Source organism: Rana temporaria, chromosome 13 (assembly GCF_905171775.1).
Source record: "Rana temporaria chromosome 13, aRanTem1.1, whole genome shotgun sequence".
NCBI classification, from domain to species: Eukaryota; Metazoa; Chordata; class Amphibia; order Anura; family Ranidae; genus Rana; species Rana temporaria.
Window position 1 is genome coordinate 455,234 of NC_053501.1, and position 18,672 is coordinate 473,905.

At 52.1% G+C, this 18,672-nt stretch overlaps 1 protein-coding gene across 1 annotated transcript in view; it reads left to right on the plus strand.

Annotated features, from left to right (window-relative positions):
- The first annotated feature begins 17,207 nt into the window (after positions 1 to 17,207).
- The window catches only part of PRIMA1 (proline rich membrane anchor 1), a 46,666-nt gene continuing 45,201 nt past the window's right edge, over positions 17,208 to 18,672 (plus strand). Inside the window, exon 1 of the mRNA XM_040332550.1 lies at positions 17,208 to 17,697. The gene's annotated coding sequence lies outside the window, so the exon portion shown is untranslated. The remainder of the gene's footprint in view (positions 17,698 to 18,672) is intronic.

Genomic DNA, 18,672 nt, shown 5'->3' on the forward strand with positions numbered 1-18,672 from the left:
GGAGAGGATGGAAGGAGAGGTGAGAATGGAGGGAGGGAGAGGAGAGGATGGAAGGAGAGGTGAGAAGGGAGGGAGAGGAGAGGATGGAAGGAGAGGTGAGGATGGAGGGAGGGAGAGGAGAGGATGGAAGGAGAGGTTAGTGCTGCAAGGAGAGGTGAGAATGGAGGGAGGGAGAGGAGAGGATGGAAGGAGAGGTGAGAATGGAGGGAGGGAGAGGAGAGGAGAGGTGAGAATGGAGGGAGGGAGAGGAGAGGTTAGTGCTGGAAGGACTGTAGCAAAGATGCTGTGAGTGTTTTATGCACTTTCTGGCAGGAGCTCCCTGGGGGCCCAATACAATTTAATTGCTTTCCCCCAGACTGCGCCTGCTCAGCGGGTGCACATCTGTGGCACAGACTGTAAGAAAAAGGTGTGAGAAGAACTGTGGAACGAGGAAAGTTCTCCCGCCATCGCCCCCGGGGCCCTTGGTACGGCGCGGAATCGTTTCATTGTAGAGGAGCCGCGCTCTGCTCTAATTACTCCGCACTAATGAGCTGCACCACCCTCCGAGCGCCGGAAACCAGCAACCCGATTAAGCAAATGCCCCCAGCAGGAGGAGAGCCGGACACGTGCGGCGAGGGCGATGCAAACCGCGAAACGGCGTATCTCTCTGCAGAAACAGACGCTCCAAAATCTGTCTTTTATTTGCCGTTATTCATCACAGCGACAGCCAATCTGCACAAAGCGTTGGCGGAGGAGGGGATCCCCCGTACACCTAATGATGATATATGCGGTGCAGCTCCGATCAGCAGACGTTACATCGATCGCTCGCCGTCCTGGCAAAGCAGAGAAACGCAATCCGCTGATGTGCTGAATACGGAGCGCACCCTTTAGTCAACTTTTTCCGTAACGCTACAAGTCGCCGAAACGTGCGGCAAAGCGCAGCGGGCGAACGTGCGCCAAATTCGCACAGGAAGCGCGCATTGTGTGGGTTGCCGGGCGTTCAAACATGCAGAGGTGAATGTATGGCACCGCAAGCTTAACAAAGCATGCTAAACATTTTCAGAGGTACGCTATGTAAAGAGTGCAGGGCTCAGGGGTGCTATATGTACAAAGTGCAGGGCTCAGGGGTACTCTATGTACAGAGTGTAGCGTTTAGGGGTACGCTATGTACAGAGTGTAGGGTTTAGGGGTGCTCTATGTACAGAGTGCAGTGCACAGGGGTACGCTATGTACAGAGTGCAGGGCACAGGGGTACGCTATGTACAGAGTGCAGGGCACAGGGGTACGCTATGTACAGAGTGCAGGGCTCAGGGGTACGCTATGTGCAGAGTTCAGGGTTCAGGAGTATGCTATGTACAGAGTGCAGGGCTCAGGGGTACTCTATGTACAGAGTGTAGGGTTTAGGGGTACGCTATGTGCAGAGTTCAGGGTTCAGGAGTATGCTATGTACAGAGTGCAGGGCTCAGGGGTACGCTATGTACAGAGTGCAGGGCACAGGGGTATGCTATGTACAGAGTGCAGGGCACAGGGGTACGCTATGTACAGAGTGCAGGGCTCAGGGGTACTCTATGTACAGAGTGTAGTGTTTAGGGGTACGCTATGTACAGAGTGTAGGGTTTAGGGGTGCTCTATGTACAGAGTGCAGTGCACAGGGGTACGCTATGTACAGAGTGCAGGGCACAGGGGTACGCTATGTACAGAGTGCAGGGCACAGGGGTACGCTATGTACAGAGTGCAGGGCTCAGGGGTACGCTATGTGCAGAGTTCAGGGTTCAGGAGTATGCTATGTACAGAGTGCAGGGCTCAGGGGTACTCTATGTACAGAGTATAGGGTTTAGGGGTACGCTATGTGCAGAGTTCAGGGTTCAGGAGTATGCTATGTACAGAGTGCAGGGCTCAGGGGTACGCTATGTACAGAGTGCAGGGCACAGGGGTATGCTATGTACAGAGTGCAGGGCACAGGGGTACGCTATGTACAGAGTGCAGGGCTCAGGGGTACGCTATGTGCAGAGTTCAGGGTTCAGGAGTATGCTATGTACAGAGTGCAGGGCTCAGGGGTACTCTATGTACAGAGTGTAGGGCCCAGGGGTACGCTATGTACAGAGCTGCAAAAAGCAGATATGAAAAACCAGGACAAACAAGGTCGCAAAGGTGTCTTCCAAGTCGCACCGACATGCGGCTTAGAAATCGTGCGATTTCAAGTGAAGGAAGTAGATGGCGACTCCGGGTGACACCTGAACAAAGATGGCGCCGTCCATCTGGAGAGAAAAGCAGATGATAGACATTTGTCGAGGGGAAAACTGATCTAGCCCTTTTGTCCCTGGCCTGCCCCTTTCATTCATTTCAATCACAGTTGCACCGATACCGATACCAAGCCCTTCCGTGAGTATTCCTGTAAATGCCCCGATACTTGAATACTTTCAGGTTTGGTTCTTTCAGCTGTCAGCGGGATTCCCACCGCTAAAATGTATCATTTATTTTTTATGGAGCGGGGCCGCCCCGTCCTTTACAATGGATGACTCAATTCAGCTGTCAGCGGGGTTCCCCTGTTTGAAGTGTAAAGGAAAAAAGAAGAGCAGCCAGGAAATGTTTATCAACAACATCGCTCAGAAAGAGACAGAAAGAGACATTGTTTCATTTTATACCTTTCTGTTTATTTCACCTGCAGATCAAAGAGATGAACTTCCATCTGCAGATCAAGTCAGTTAAAAGCAAAAAATATTATAATAATTTTTTTTATTAAATGTTCCTCAGCAACCCGAAATTTCCTCCAATCAGCTCGTTTTATAGCACAAAAAACTTCAAATATCACCAAAAGAAATGACAAATTTTATTTGGCTACAACATTTCACACCCGCAGAATTGTCTGTTCTCCTCCGCTGTCCTTGTGCCCGCCTCCTCCGCTGTCCTCGTGCCAACCTCCTCCGCTGTCCTCGTACCCGCCTCCTCCGCTGTCCTCGTACCCTCCTCCTCCGCTGTCCTTGTGCCCACCTCCTCCGCTGTCCTCGTGCCAACCTCCTCTGCTGTCCTCGTACCCGCCTCCTCCGCTGTCCTCGTACCCGCCTCCTCCGCTGTCCTTGTGCCCACCTCCTCCGCTGTCCTCGTACCCGCCTCCTCCGCTGTCCTCGTGCCAACCTCCTCCGCTGTCCTCGTACCCGCCTCCTCCGCTGTCCTTGTGCCCACCTCCTCCGCTGTCCTCGTACCCGCCTCCTCCGCTGTCCTTGTGCCCGCCTCCTCCGCTGTCCTCGTGCCAACCTCCTCCGCTGTCCTCGTACCCGCCTCCTCCGCTGTCCTCGTACCCGCCTCCTCCGCTGTCCTTGTGCCCACCTCCTCCGCTGTCCTCGTACCCGCCTCCTCCGCTGTCCTTGTGCCCACCTCCTCCGCTGTCCTCGTACCCGCCTCCTCCGCTGTCCTTGTGCCCACCTCCTCCGCTGTCCTCGTACCCGCCTCCTCCGCTGTCCTCGTGCCAACCTCCTCCGCTGTCCTCGTACCCGCCTCCTCCGCTGTCCTTGTGCCCGCCTCCTCCACTGTCCTCATGACCGCCTACTTTGCTGTCCTCGTGCCCGCTTCCACCGCTGTCCTCGTGCCAACCTCTTCCGCTGTCCTCGTGCTCGCCTCCTCCACTCTCCTCGTGCCCGCCTACTGCGCTCTCCTCGTGCCCGCCTCCTCCGCTGTCCTCTTGCCCGCCTCCACCGCTGTCCTCATGCCGACCTCCTCCGCTGTCCTTGTGCCAACTTTCTCCGCTGTCCTCGTGCCCGCCTCCTTTTTGGCGGGAAGGATTTGCGCTTGGAGGTGGGATTTGGGTAGGAGATAGAATTTGTGCTAAGATGGGTGTTTTTTTTTTTTTGGGAGGGAAGGATTTTTTTTTGGGGGGGGGGGGGCAATCGAATCGGGGGTACGCCCCCCCCCCATGTTTACACTTTAGGGGGGCACACATTGTCACCTTCACCCTGAGCACAGGATGACCTTCTCATGTGTGTATGGCGGTTGTTACATTGTTTCAGTCTGCGGCCTGCGATGTTGCGTCTCGTTGCGGAGACCCTTCTCCATCCTCTGCGCCCCCCCCCAAAGAAAATCCACCGGGAGGGAGGAGGACATTAACTTTCCAGAATGAATTCAGCGGCGCTCATCCTCGGCTCCGGCGTGGTAATCCTCCCCGGGTGCCCCCAGTCATATTTCCCGCACCGGATTGGCATGTCAGCGGCGAGGGATTACCGGCCTCCTCCCAATGAAGGTTTATGGCGGCGCACGACGCGGAGATTTCCACAAGAGAGCGATAAACCAGAAATAATCCGTCTGTTTGTTTTGGCAGCCGAAGGCGCCGGGCGGTTCTCCTCTAAGTCCCGCTGATTGGACCGGTGACAGCAAAATCCCCCCCTTTAAACGAGTGACGAGCGCCGTCAGGACATAAGCCCCCCCCCCTCTTCGCAGGAGAGATGAGCGCCATCAGGACATAAGCCCCCCCCCCCCCCGTCTTGGCAGGAGAGATGAGCGCCGTCAGGACATAAGCCCCCCCCCTGTCTTGGCAGGAGAGATGAGCGCCGTCAGGACATAAGCCCCCCCCCCTGTCTTGGCAGGAGAGATGAGCGCCATCAGGACATAAGCCCCCCCCCCCCCCGTCTTGGCAGGAGAGATGAGCGCCGTCAGGACATAAGCCCCCCCCCTGTCTTGGCAGGAGAGATGAGCGCCGTACAGCGATGGGATTTACATCTGTGTCACCGAGTATTACCGGAAAATTGTGACCTTCGAAATTCTTAAACCGCTTTAAGCCAACTATAGATAACGCGTCTGATCCCCGCCATGGCGACGTTTCGTGTTTATGGACGCAAATGTTTGAAGGGAATCCAAAGCTGAACTCCGGGCAGAACCAAAAGACGCAAATTATTTCATATAATCATTATTACATCTGCCTTTCCTATAGCAAACGTGTGTCAGACCTCTGCAGAGAGACCGCTGCTTCCCCACATGAGTGCATTTTGTAGAAGTGTCCCGGCTCCTCTCCTATCCTCTGATTTCACTGCACACTGTGAGCTTCTCACCATGTGCATTAGAAGCTGCAGCAAGTCAGATAGAGCCCCGCCCCATTTCCTGGCTGGAGGACGTCCCAGCATCATCTAGCCACCCCCTCTACAGCCTGACCCGCCCCTTTCATGCATTGGATTTTAGTTCTTTTAATGCAGGTTCACAGGGCAGCCGTAAGAAAGTTTGGGGCCCCCTACACAGCTTTAGGCGTGGGCCCCCCTGGGCCTGACCACCAACTTTTCACAGGGCCCGCCCACTGGCCATCCCACTGAATCTGACCACTGCCCATCCCACATCCTCCTTGTCCAGTCTCATCTCCCCAGGTCCTCTTCCTCCTCCTCCATCCCATGCCCTCTTCCTTCTCCAGTTCCATCTCTTCATCCCATGTCCTCCTCGTCAAGTCTCATCTCCCCCATTCCAGGTCCTCTTCCTCCTCCAGTTCCTCCTCCTCCATCCCATGTCCTGTTTCTCCTCCTTCATCCAATGTCCTCCTTGTCCAGTCTCGTCTCATCTCCTCCATCCCTCTTCCTCCTCCAGCTTCATGTCTTCATCCCATGTCCTCCTCCATCCCATGTCCGGATTCTCCTCCATCCCATGTGCTGTTCCTCCTCCTCCATCCCATGTCCGGATTCTCCTCCATCCCATGTGCTGTTCCTCCTCCTCCATCCCATGTCCGGATTCTCCTCCATCCCATGTGCTGTTCCTCCTCCTCCATCCCATGTCCGGATTCTCCTCCATCCCATGTGCTGTTCCTCCTCCTCCATCCCATGTCCGGATTCTCCTCCATCCCATGTGCTGTTACTCCTCCTCCATCCCATGTCCGGATTCTCCTCCATCCCATGTGCTGTTCCTCCTCCTCCATCCCATGTCCGGATTCTCCTCCATCCCATGTGCTGTTCCTCCTCCTCCATCCCATGTCCGGATTCTCCTCCATCCCATGTGCTGTTCCTCCTCCTCCATCCCATGTCCGGATTCTCCTCCATCCCATGTGCTGTTCCTCCTCCTCCATCCCATGTCCGGATTCTCCTCCATCCCATGTGCTGTTCCTCCTTCTCCATCCCATGTCCTGTTCCTCCTCCTCCATCCCATGTCCTGTTCCTCCTCCTCCATCCCATGTCCTGTTCCTCCTCCTCCATCCCATGTCCTGTTCCTCCTCCTCCATCCCATGTGCTGTTCCTCCTCCTCCATCCCATGTCCTGTTCCTCCTCGTCCATCCCATGTCCTGTTCCTCCTCCTCCTCCATCCCATGTCCTGTTCCTCCTCCTCCATCCCATGTCCGGATTCTCCTCCATCCCATGTGCTGTTCCTCCTCCTCCATCCCATGTCCTCCTCGTCTCATCTCCCTCTTTGCCGGATTGGATTCATTTTCATATATTAAGTTTAAATAAAATTTGGTGCATCGAAGGACTGGGATGGCCAGTGGGCGGATTTGGTGGAATGGCCAGTGGGCGGGGCCTGGGGAATGTTGGTGGTCAGGCGGGGGGGGGGAGGGGCTGTGTAAGGGGACCCCAACATTTCTGATGCCCTGTGTATAGAAAAAAACTTCTACTATACATGAAATGCGTCGAGCAGAAAAGTCCGGCATTTGGAGTGTCGGGATGGAATATTGCGCTCATTCGCAGTTCCCAGTTTGCAGCGCTGCGGACGGAATCCTCGCAATCTTTCCCCTTTTTAATTTCCTGTTCTACAAGCAACCTTATCGATCGGCGGCGCGTTCTATTCATATCTTGTCGTTTGAATTATAGCGCTGGAAAAACATCCTTCCCAGCATTGATTTTTTGGGGAAATTGTAACCGGATTATTAATTCCCGGGGGGAAGGGCGACTCCGAGAACAAGTGCGACAAATTACCACCGCGGCCCCCGGACATGAAACCGAATTACTCTTAATTTGGCGGTAACTGACAGACGTGTGAATATCGCAGACGGTCGCGCTCGCGGTTGGAACGCAAGGTTAAAAAAAAATCTACTTTAGACTCCGGCGGCGTCCTTTCAAAAGGGAAAGTGTTTTAGAAAAAACGGCCGCGGCGCGCTGAGCGCGGACAAAGCCGCAGATCCCGATAAATTCACCGCTGAGCAAGTTCGTGCCAATCGGAGCGATTGTGTGCCGGGGCGTCCTCCGGGAGAAACGCCGACCTTCGCCCTGGAAGCTGCTAATGTACAGAACTAGGGAAAGTCTCGAGGTCGTACGCCGACGCAAAGCTTCAACTCCCGCGACCCGCCGTGACGCACGACTTTATTTTAGGTGATACTATCTTTGCAAATCCGCAGAATGGTGTCACAGCGTCTCCTACTGTGCCCAGCTAAAGCGTAATTCCACCGGTGAGCGATCGACAGAGAGCACACCTGGTGATTTACCCCTTCAATACCGGGCACTTTCACCCCCTTCCTGCCCCCCAATACCGGCCACTTTCACCCCCTTCCTGCCCCCCCAATACCGGCCACTTTCACCCCCTTACTTCCCCCCAATACCAGGCACTTTCACCCCCTTCCTGCCCCCCCAATACCGGGCACTTTCACCCCCTTCCTGCCCCCCAATACCGGGCACTTTCACCCCCTTCCTGCCCCCCCAATACCGGGCACTTTCGCCCCCTTCCTGCCCCCCAATACCAGGCACTTTCACCCCCTTCATGCCCCTCAATACCGGGCACTTTCCCCCCCTTCCTGCCCCCCAATACCGGGCACTTTCACCCCCTTCCTGCCCCCCAATACCGGGCACTTTCACCCCCTTCCTGCCCCCCCAATACCGGCCACTTTCACCCCCTTCCTGCCCCCCCCAATACCGGCCACTTTCACCCCCTTCCTTCCACCCAATACCAGGCACTTTCACCCCCTTCCTGCCCCCCCAATACCGGGCACTTTCACCCCCCTTCCTGCCCCCCAATACCGGGCACTTTCACCCCCTTCCTGCCCCCCCCAATACCGGGCACTTTCGCCCCCTTCCTGCCCCCCAATACCGGGCACTTTCACCCCCTTCCTGCCCCTCAATACCGGGCACTTTCACCCCCTTCCTGCCCCCCAATACCGGGCACTTTCACCCCCTTCCTGCCCCCCCAATACCGGGCACTTTCACCCCCTTCCTGCCCCCCCAATACCAGCCACTTTCACCCCTGTGACAGACTCACCCGGGACAGAGGCTTTTGGAGGGGACTGAATGCTCGTCTCTTGCCTTGCGATCATGGGCCCTGGCATTTGGGGGAGGGGTGCTCTTTGTGAGCTGTATGCCTGGGGTCCCTGTATATGCCATATTAGAGTGACTGATTCATACTGTTGGGACATACAGTGTAAGGAGATGCTCATGTCATCACCTCCAGCCATCTGTCTGTTCTCTGTGCTAATTGACTCTGCTATTGTGTGAAGATGTCCTGTGTTTACACTTATGATAATGTGTATTGTATAGCAGGTGAGCGAGGAGATGTGACGTCTACCCTGAAAGGTCATATCTCGGAGTCGCCTAGTCTGGGTAAATGATTAGTTAATTAGCTCATGGTAATTTATGTTCTGGTTACCTCCTCTAACTGTATATAAGGTTGTATTCTTGATTCTATTAAAGACTCCATGTTCAGCAGACAAACAAGTTTCGTCTCGTTGTGTGCTGAGAGCAGCTGGAATATCTGATATCTATATCCAGACTGATAGGAAGCGGAATATGACCGAAGCACTCAAGCGGAGTGTGGGACGTTCCGTTACAACCCCCTTCCTGCGCCCCAATACCGCGCACTTTCACCCCTTCCTGCCCCCCTAATACTGGGCACTGTCACCCCCTTCCTACCTAAACCCTATTGATCATCTGTAGGGGAAGGGGGAGGAGCGCAAGGTCTCCAACATCCACCAGCTCGGTGATGTCATCATGGGGGAGGGGAAGAGGACTCCGGTGACAACCTGTGAAGCTCTGGTGACCTCCATGCCCAAGAGGGTTAAAAATAATGGCGGCCACACAAAATATTCACACTTTGGGCCCAATTTGACTTTTGTTGCCGGCGGTTTAGACATTAATGGCTGTGTGTTGAGTGATTTGTTATACAAGCTGTACACCCCCCCTCCCCCCATGTACACTCCCTACACAACATTGTAGATACAAAGTGTCATTTCTTCAGTGTTGTCACATGAAAAGATACAAGGGGTGTACTTACTTTTGTCAGATCCTCTATAAACCAGCTTGCAGTTTTCGGCTGGTTATAAAACAAAAGGCGGCGGCACTGATGGCGAGGGAATTGGAAGCCGGAGAACGTTAATCTGAGGATTTTATGTCTTCTATGATTTAATAAGTCGGAGTGTCCCAGTTGCGTGGCGCACGTTGTGCATATTGATGAGGCTAATGAGACCCGGGGGGGGGGGGGGGGTAAGTGCGGACCCTTTGATATGAAGCCATTGTGTCTCTGACATAGAACAAGTGGCTGCCATCTCCCGGCATGCCGAGCGCCCCCCCCAGGCCGTGTACTTTCATCCGCAGCCACGTATGTAGATGGCACGGCCTGCGATGGGCCGGTGTCGGAGTGAAGTGCTGAAATGGCTCCGGGGCGCCGCGGAAAGGGGGCCGTCCCTCGCTGAAGGACTATAGAAGCCGAAACCATCAAGATACATTAATGGAGAAATTCCTGGAGATTCCGAGACTCGGGAATAACCTACTTGTGTGGGAAGACCCTGAAAATACAAACCGCAGATGGATGACCCGCGACAGATTATCCGCACAAAGTTTCCATTCACCTAAAGGGCGCCATTCCGATCCAATGCATTTTAGGACCCCCCCGCATGCGGGAACGCGGGACTCCAAATAAACGCCATTCAGTCCTGAACATTAAAGAAGAACTCCAGCCCAAAAATAACAAGATGAAATGAAGAGCCCATTAAAAGATAAAAACCAGCTTGTGCTCCAATATTCACTGCAGTACTCTTTTCTGCCACTAGATGTCACTTCCTGTGAACTGAACCAGAAGCAAAAAAACAATGTTATCTTTCTTGTGTAAACTACAAGAATCAGACATGGGTGACAACCGGAGCGTAGGGAACGCAGATTTCCTTTATGGAGGGGTGGCGAGTGTGCGATGATGATGAAGAAAACACGTAAAAGCCTGAATGTATTTTCCAACTTCCAGCCCGGAGGGTTTAACCCCTTCATTACCGGCCCATTGTAATATGACGTCCACAGAGGGGACCTCCCATCCAGGGTTGGCGTCATATGACGTCCACAGAGGGGATCTCCCATCCAGGGTGGGCGTCATATGACGTCCACAGAGGGGATCTCCCATCCAGGGTGGGCGTCATATGACGTCCACAGAGGGGACCTCCCATCCAGGGTGGGCGTCATATGACGTCCACAGAGGGGATCTCCCATCCAGGGTGGGCGTCATATGACGTCCACAGAAGGAATCTCCCATCCAGGGTGGGCGTCATATGACGTCCACAGAGGGGATCTCCCATCCAGGGTGGGCGTCATATGACGTCCACAGAGGGGATCTCCCATCCAGGGTGGGCGTCATATGACGTCCACAGAGGGGATCTCCCATCCAGGGTGGGCGTCATATGACGTCCACAGAGGGGATCTCCCATCCAGGGTGGGCGTCATATGACGTCCACAGAAGGAATCTCCCATCCAGGGTGGGCGTCATATGACGTCCACAGAGGGGATCTCCCATCCAGGGTGGGCGTCATATGACGTCCACAGAGGGGATCTCCCATCCAGGGTGGGCGTCATATGACGTCCACAGAAGGAATCTCCCATCCAGGGTGGGCGTCATATGACGTCCACAGAGGGGATCTCCCATCCAGGGTGGGCGTCATATGACGTCCACAGAGGGGATCTCCCATCCAGGGTGGGCGTCATATGACGTCCACAGAGGGGACCTCCCATCCAGGGTTGGCGTCATATGACGTCCACAGAGGGGATCTCCCATCCAGGGTGGGCGTCATATGACGTCCACAGAGGGGATCTCCCATCCAGGGTGGGCGTCATATGACGTCCACAGAAGGAATCTCCCATCCAGGGTGGGCGTCATATGACGTCCACAGAGGGGATCTCCCATCCAGGGTGGGCGTCATATGACGTCCACAGAGGGGATCTCCCATCCAGGGTGGGCGTCATATGACGTCCACAGAAGGGATCTCCCATCCAGGGTGGGCGTCATATGACGTCCACAGAGGGGATCTCCCATCCAGGGTGGGCGTCATATGACGTCCACAGAGGGGATCTCCCATCCAGGGTGGGCGTCATATGACGTCCACAGAGGGGACCTCCCATCCAGGGTGGGCGTCATATGACGTCCACAGAGGGGACCTCCCATCCAGGGTTGGCGTCATATGACGTCCACAGAGGGGATCTCCCATCCAGGGTGGGCGTCATATGACGCCCACAGAGGGGATCTCCCATCCAGGGTGGGCGTCATATGACGTCCACAGAGGGGATCTCCCATCCAGGGTGGGCGTCATATGACGTCCACAGAAGGAATCTCCCATCCAGGGTGGGCGTCATATGACGTCCTGGGCTTTGTGGGGGGATATCTGAATGATGGGTGGAGCTAGAGGCATCGTTCAGATATCATTATTTCGTGCCGGAGATTCTGCGCACCATAAGAATGATCATAGCGGCAGTTCCTCCGCTTGATTGTTCTTATAGGCGGCGGCAGGGGACGTCCCCCCTCTCCCGCCGCCATCCGGTGCTTCTCCAGGCTCTTCAGATGGTCACCAGTCATCTCTATGACCGTCGGAGGCCCGGGCGCGATGTGATGACGTCACGCCCGGGTTCCTGGTAGTAAACAAAGCCGCGATTGCGGCTAGTAAGAATGAGATCGGTGAATTTTTTTTCTCGATCTCATGCTTTCCAGCCTGGAGGAGAGATGGGGGAGGGGGAGGTCTTATTGACCCCGCCTCTCTCCATAAAGAGGACCCGTCACACACTATTCCTATTACAAGGGAGGTTTACATTCATTGTAATAGGAATAAAAGTGATCACAAATAGTTTAAAAAAAAAGTGTAAAAACAAAAATAATAATAATAGAAAACACTCAGAAGCGAACGCACATGTAAGTCCCGCCCACATATGTAAACGCCGTTCAAACCACACATGTGAGGTATCGCCGCGTGCGTTAGAGCGTGTGCAACAATTCTAGCGCTAGACCTCCTCTGTAACTCTAAACTGGTAACCTGTAAAAAAATTCAAAGCGTCGCCTATGGAGATTTTTTAAGTACAGAAGTTTGGCGCCATTCCATGAGTGCGCACAATTTTAAAGCGTAACGTGTTCGGTGTCTATTTACTCGGCGTAACATTATCTTTCACATTTTACAAAAGAATTGGGCTAACTTTACTGTTTTGTTATTTTTTTAATTCATGAAACCGTTTGTTTTTTTTTTTAAAAAAAGGGCGTTTGAAAAATGATTGCGCAAATACCGTGCGAGAAAAAAAAGTTGCAATGACCGCCATTTTATTCCCTAGGGTGTCTGCTAAAAAAAACATATATAATGTTTGGGGGTTCCGAGTAATTTTCTAGCAACAAAATGATGATTTATACATGAAGGAGAGAAGTGGCGGAATAGGCGCGGTATGGAAGGGGTTAATCTTCTAATTATAATTCAGCGTTTGCGCCATTCATACAACATTTCCCCCTCTATAGATAGATATGTTATAGAGATAATGGTGCTGATGTAGTTCTGTGGTCGGCTGTGGGAAGAAGGTTCAGGAAGTGAGAAAGTTACAAAGTATCACAGAGACTCTCTGATTGGCGCGGAGATCGCGGTTGTTACAATTAGTTACTTCTAATGTTTCTATCTACGGATAAGTGAAACCGCACCTCCCCCATAATACATATGTGTTACTTACTAAATAATAGATATATTCCGCTGCCGAGGACTTAAACTCCTGGCAGATATAAAAAACTAAAAATGAATGTACGCTATGATACCAAAAGTATTGGGACGCCTGCCTTTACACACTATTAGCTAGATTCAGGTAGCTTTACGCCGGCGTATCAGTAGATATACGCCGACGTAACTCTGAATCTACGCCGTCCTAAATTTAAGCGTATTCTGGAAACCAGATACGCTTAAATTAGGCTAAGATACGAGTGGCGTAAGTCTCCTACGCCGTCGTATCTTAGGGTGCAATATTTAGGCTGGCCGCTAGGTGGCGCTTCCGTTGAGTTCGGCGTAGAATATGCAAATGACTAGATACGCCGATTCAGAAACGTACGTGCACCCGGTGCATTTTTTTAATGTCGTTTACGTAAGGCTTTTTCCGGCGTAAAGTTAGTCGAACAAATAGTTGGCCTAGTCAATGTTATGTATGGCCGCCGTACCCACATTGAAATTTGAAATTTTTACGTCGTTTGCGTAAGTCGTCCGTGAATGGGGCTGGATGTAATTTACGTTCACGTCGAAACCAATACGTCCTTGTGACGTACTTTGGAGCAATGCACACTGGGATATGTACACGGACGGCGTAAAAAACGTCAATCACGTCGGGTCACCAATCATTTACATAAAACACGCCCCCTCATCCTCATTTGAATTAGGCGCGCTTACGCCGGCCCCATTTACGTTACGCCGCCGTAACTTAGGAGGCAAGTGCTTTGTGAATACTGTACTTGCCTCTCTGACTTACGGCGGCGTAGCGTAAATACGATACGCTACGCCGCCTCAAAGATGCGCCCGGCTACCTGAATCTAGCTATATATCACCAAAAGTATTGGGACGCCTGCCTTTACACACACATGAACTTTAACCCCCTTCCTGCCCAGGCCATTTTTCAGCTTTCAGCGCTGTTACACTTCGAATGACAATTGCGCAGTCATGCTACACTGTACCCAAATTACATTTTTATATATATTTTTTTTTCCCCCACAAAAAGACCTTTGGGCCCCTTACAAAAAAAAGGGGTTGATGGCGGCCCTGGCCATGACGTCTCCTATCCCACCATTATCCTGACGTCTCCTTCTTCCCGGAATTCCAGGTGAATTTCTGCGATCCGCACACAGCCGAGTGACTCCACATTAGCGCCCATGTGTATTATTTCTCAGAGTGCAGGAAATGAGTGCGAAGAACAATCCTGGGATGTACATTAAATATTACTAGGAGGTGAAACAGTCCACATTGGGGGGGTAATATCTCTGTGAGATGCCTAAGTGCCGTTCCTGCGTCATGAAGGGAAAGAGGTGCAGATAATAGAAACTCATGGAATGGTCTCTAGGAACCGCGGCAATTAGCAGATCCATTTCACACGGACCGCATTTCACCAGGAAGGTATTTATGGTCCAACTCTGGGGCTAAAATGGATTCTTATGTCCCCGGGAGGAATGAAAGGTAACTCAGGCTCCTCCCCTTCACTCTTGTCAACAATTAGATGTCCTCAGTCTTCACACATCAACCTGGAAGACTGAGGACATCCTGTGTGTACCGGGTGTCATGGACCCACCCTCTAAGGTGGCACCGCCCTGGCGCTCTGCATTCACAGTACAATGAGGTAGAAGGGTGCTGATGAAAGGTGGCACCGCCCTGGCGCTCTGCATTCACAGTATAATGAGGTAGAAGAGTGCTGATGAAAGGTGGCACCGCCCTGGCGCTCTGCATTCACAGTATAATGAGGTAGAAGAGTGCTGATGAAAGGTGGCACCGCCCTGGCGCTCTGCATTCACATTATAATGAGGTAGAAGAGTGCTGATGAAAGGTGGCACCGCCCTGGCGCTCTGCATTCACAGTATAATGAGGTAGAAGAGTGCTAATGAAAGGTGGCACCGCCCTGGCGCTCTGCATTCACAGTATAACGAGTTAGAAGAGTGCTGATGAAAGGTGGCACCACCCTGGCGCTCTGCATTCACAGTATAATGAGGTAGAAGAGTGCTGATGAAAGGTGGCACCGCACTGGCGCTCTGCATTCACAGTATAATGAGGTAGAAGAGTGCTGATGAAAGGTGGCACCGCCCTGGCGCTCTGCATTCACAGTATAATGAGGTAGAAGAGTGCTGATGAAAGGTGGCACCGCCCTGGCGCTCTGCATTCACAGTATAATGAGGTAGAAGAGTGCTGATGAAAGGTGGCACCGCCCTGGCGCTCTGCATTCACAGTATAATGAGGTAGAAGGGTGCTGATGAAAGGTGGCACCGCCCTGGCGCTCTGCATTCACAGTATAATGAGGTAGAAGGGTGCTGATGAAAGGTGGCACCGCCCTGGCGCTCTGCATTCACAGTATAATGAGGTAGAAGAGTGCTGATGAAAGGTGGCACCGCCCTGGCGCTCTGCATTCACAGTATAATGAGGTAGAAGAGTGCTGATGAAAGGTGGCACCACCCTGGCGCTCTGCATTCACAGTATAATGAGGTAGAAGAGTGCTGATGAAAGGTGGCACCGCCCTGGCGCTCTGCATTCACAGTATAATGAGGTAGAAGAGTGCTGATGAAAGGTGGCACCACCCTGGCGCTCTGCATTCACAGTATAATGAGGTAGAAGAGTGCTGATGAAAGGTGGCACCACCCTGGCGCTCTGCATTCACAGTATAATGAGGTAGAAGAGTGCTGATGAAAGGTGGCACCGCCCTGGCGCTCTGCATTCACAGTATAATGAGGTAGAAGGGTGCTGATGAAATAAATCCAGCACCACTCTCTGCATTGCGGACCGTCCACCTCTGGAAAGGAGGAGGACCAAGTACCCCATAGGTGCCGTCACCTGCTGGGAGCACTGCGTTTCCCTGGGCGGAGAATTGTAATTCCAGTGTCCACCAGCAGGTGTCTCCTAACAGCAAGCAGATCCCAGTAATCAGTCTCCACCTGGTGCTGGCTGCTGGGAGCACTGCGTTTCCCTGGGCTAAAGACTTTTTCCATCTCTCTTTTCAGTTGAGTATAGCACAGGATCCTGCTTCCTTCATGTCGCTGTGGGCTTCCGGTTCCGGATTTCCTATGTACTTTGCATGCTATATCACGGTTATAAACCTGTACTGTCCGTTCGTATGACAATAAAATGTTTGTAAAATAAATAAATCTCACTTTAATGATAAATACTTTGTTTGGTCTCAGTTCCTCTGCGTAGCTACGTGTCTGGTGGCCTTAGCCGCTGACCCTGACAGGAGTAGACTCTTCCATTGCCTGTAAGGTCAACGTGTTTCGCCAAATGTTTGGCTTCTTCAGGACCCAGACAAACTATGTAAAACTAAACAACACATATATAGTATTAATAAACAGTGCAAAAATATTTTATACAATAATATATTGAGTATGCATGCTCACACAGGTCGATTTATATGGCGGGACATCCAGCCATCGGCGCAATACTCATTGTAACCGTGTAGTCACAAGGAGACAAGCTGCAGCCGTGGCTAATCGGCAGGGCGCGCCATCAGGAATTATGGGGCCCCTTACACAGCTTCAGGCATGGGCCCCCTGGAGAAGCGGGGGGGGGAGAAAACTGAGAAGCAGGGGGGCCTTGAATTAAGAAGTGAGGGGTGCCACGAATTGGGGGGGTTGCCCTGGGGACCTCTGGGCCCCTTACAAAATAATTATATATATAAATAAAAGGGGGGTAGCCTCCCCCTTCTTAATATTTATTTTATCTTTATTTTATTTTTTTATTAAAGGACCCAGAGGGCCCTGGGCCCTTTACAAAATAATAAAAAAAAATATATATATATAAAAATATATATAAAAAAAGGGGGGTAGCCATCTGGGGCCCCTTACAGGTGTACTGCCTGTACCCCCTGATGGCGGTGTTGGAGATTTGCGAACACAGCCAAGAACTGCCCAGGGACCGGCATGTACATAATTGTGTCATCTCTGGGCTGGCATCCAAGTCCAGAACATAGATGGTGACCCTGGGTGATGCCCGGACAAAGATGGTGCCCTCCTTCTGGACAGAAAAGCAGATAAAGTCATTATTAGGGGGGAGTCCTCTCTGTACCAGGTGTTTATTACAATAACACATGACTTAGCTGGGATAAAATACATATATATATATTAGTAGGGGGAACTTATACGGGGCGTACGGTCGGAGGGCGCACGCTCCCGTCTGCTCCCTTAGTTGGCGTGAAGCTCGCCGGAGAAAATCACATCGTGAAGCAGAAATGAGAACTCTGGAATGAATCCAGATCAGGATCCCCCCCCTCCCCTCCCCCCCCCCCAGCCCCCTGGAATCCACCACATCAGCTCTCACCTCCCTGCCAGGTAGCTGGGCTTCCCCCCTTCCCTCCAGTGACTAGGAGGCAAGCCCTTCCCTCCCTCCACCTATCCAGGATCATGTGGCTGTGGAGAAAAGGAACAATCAAATATCACTGAGTGCCAAACACACACAATGGACTAGAAGGGGAAGAGGAATGACTGCAGCACAAGGACACATTGCAGTCAGCCTGCCCAGCGGTGTGCCTCCTCTGCTGCTGCTGCTGAGGAGGAGACTTTGTGCTGAGCAGGGAGAGTTTGGAGGGATGGAAGATGTCACCCTGCAGGGAGGAACACCCCAAACTCTCTGATTCCCCAACACTTGGGCTGCATTGAAGGCTTGGGGGGCTTCTCACAACCACATAGACCCCCCCAGTCTCTGGAGGGGGGAGAAAAGGGGGGCTGACTGTCCTGAAACTGGAGGAAGATGCAGCCTGAGGAGGCTGAGACATGGGAGACCTAACCCCAATCACAGGAGGATCTGGTCCTGGGGGCCCCCCAAGAGACTCCCCAAGAGCTGACAACTTTCCCTTGAAGACGGAGGGCCCAGCAGGTGCAAGAAACCCAAAGGTGAGTCTCCCCTGCAGCTGCTGTGCTGCACCAAGCTTCACTTCTTTGTAAATTGTTACTTGTGCCGCTCTGATAATATTTGTAACATTTGTAGCCATTGTTTCACAATATTTGTTACAATTGCTGCTGTAGCCTGAAAATACAAGAAAACCTCAGATTGCGAGCTTTATTCGTCCCGGAAGAATGCTTGTAATCCAAAGCACTTGTATATCAAAGCAAATTTCCCCATAAGAAATAATGGAAACTCAGATGATTCGTTCCACAACCATTTATTGATAGGTCCTTCAGTTTCTAGTCCATATAAAAAGATTCTAGCGATGTGATTGGTTGTGTGACCATAAAATGTCCACAAGGAGATTAGAAGCAAAATCCAGCAGGAGCTCCAGAGTATAAAAGAGAAGAGAGGCGCCTCTAAGTGTAGCAATAAGTTGTCCCTGATGGTAATCACAATGGCAAGCAGAGAGAATTAAACTGAGACATATAGGCAAATGTATCACACCTTCATTACATGTAACCATATTGCCCCACTTAGAGGAGCCTCTCTTCTCTATAATACTCAGTTGTGACATGACGCTACTTGTATATCAAGACATCGCTTGTATATCAAGACATCGCTTGTATATCAAGGCAAAATGTATTTAAAAATATTGCTTGTCTTGCAAAGCGCTCTCAAACCAAGTTACTCTCAATCCAAGGTTTTCCTGTATGTGTTGTGTTGTGCAGCTCTGACAATCATTGTTACATTTCTAGCAGTTGTTTGTTCGGTGTGCGGCTGTAGTTTGGCCACATTGTTGCGCTTACCGCCCCCCCCCCCCCCCCCCCCCCCCCGAGCATTACGTCCTCAGGCTCCATCCACACTGGCTTGAAAATCGCGGCTTCTTCAGGAGTTTTGGGGTTTTGCCTGTAGAAGCCGCTCAATGGGGGTGATTTTTTACAAAAAGGCAAATCCAAGTGCTCAGCGCTCTTGGAAGTTCA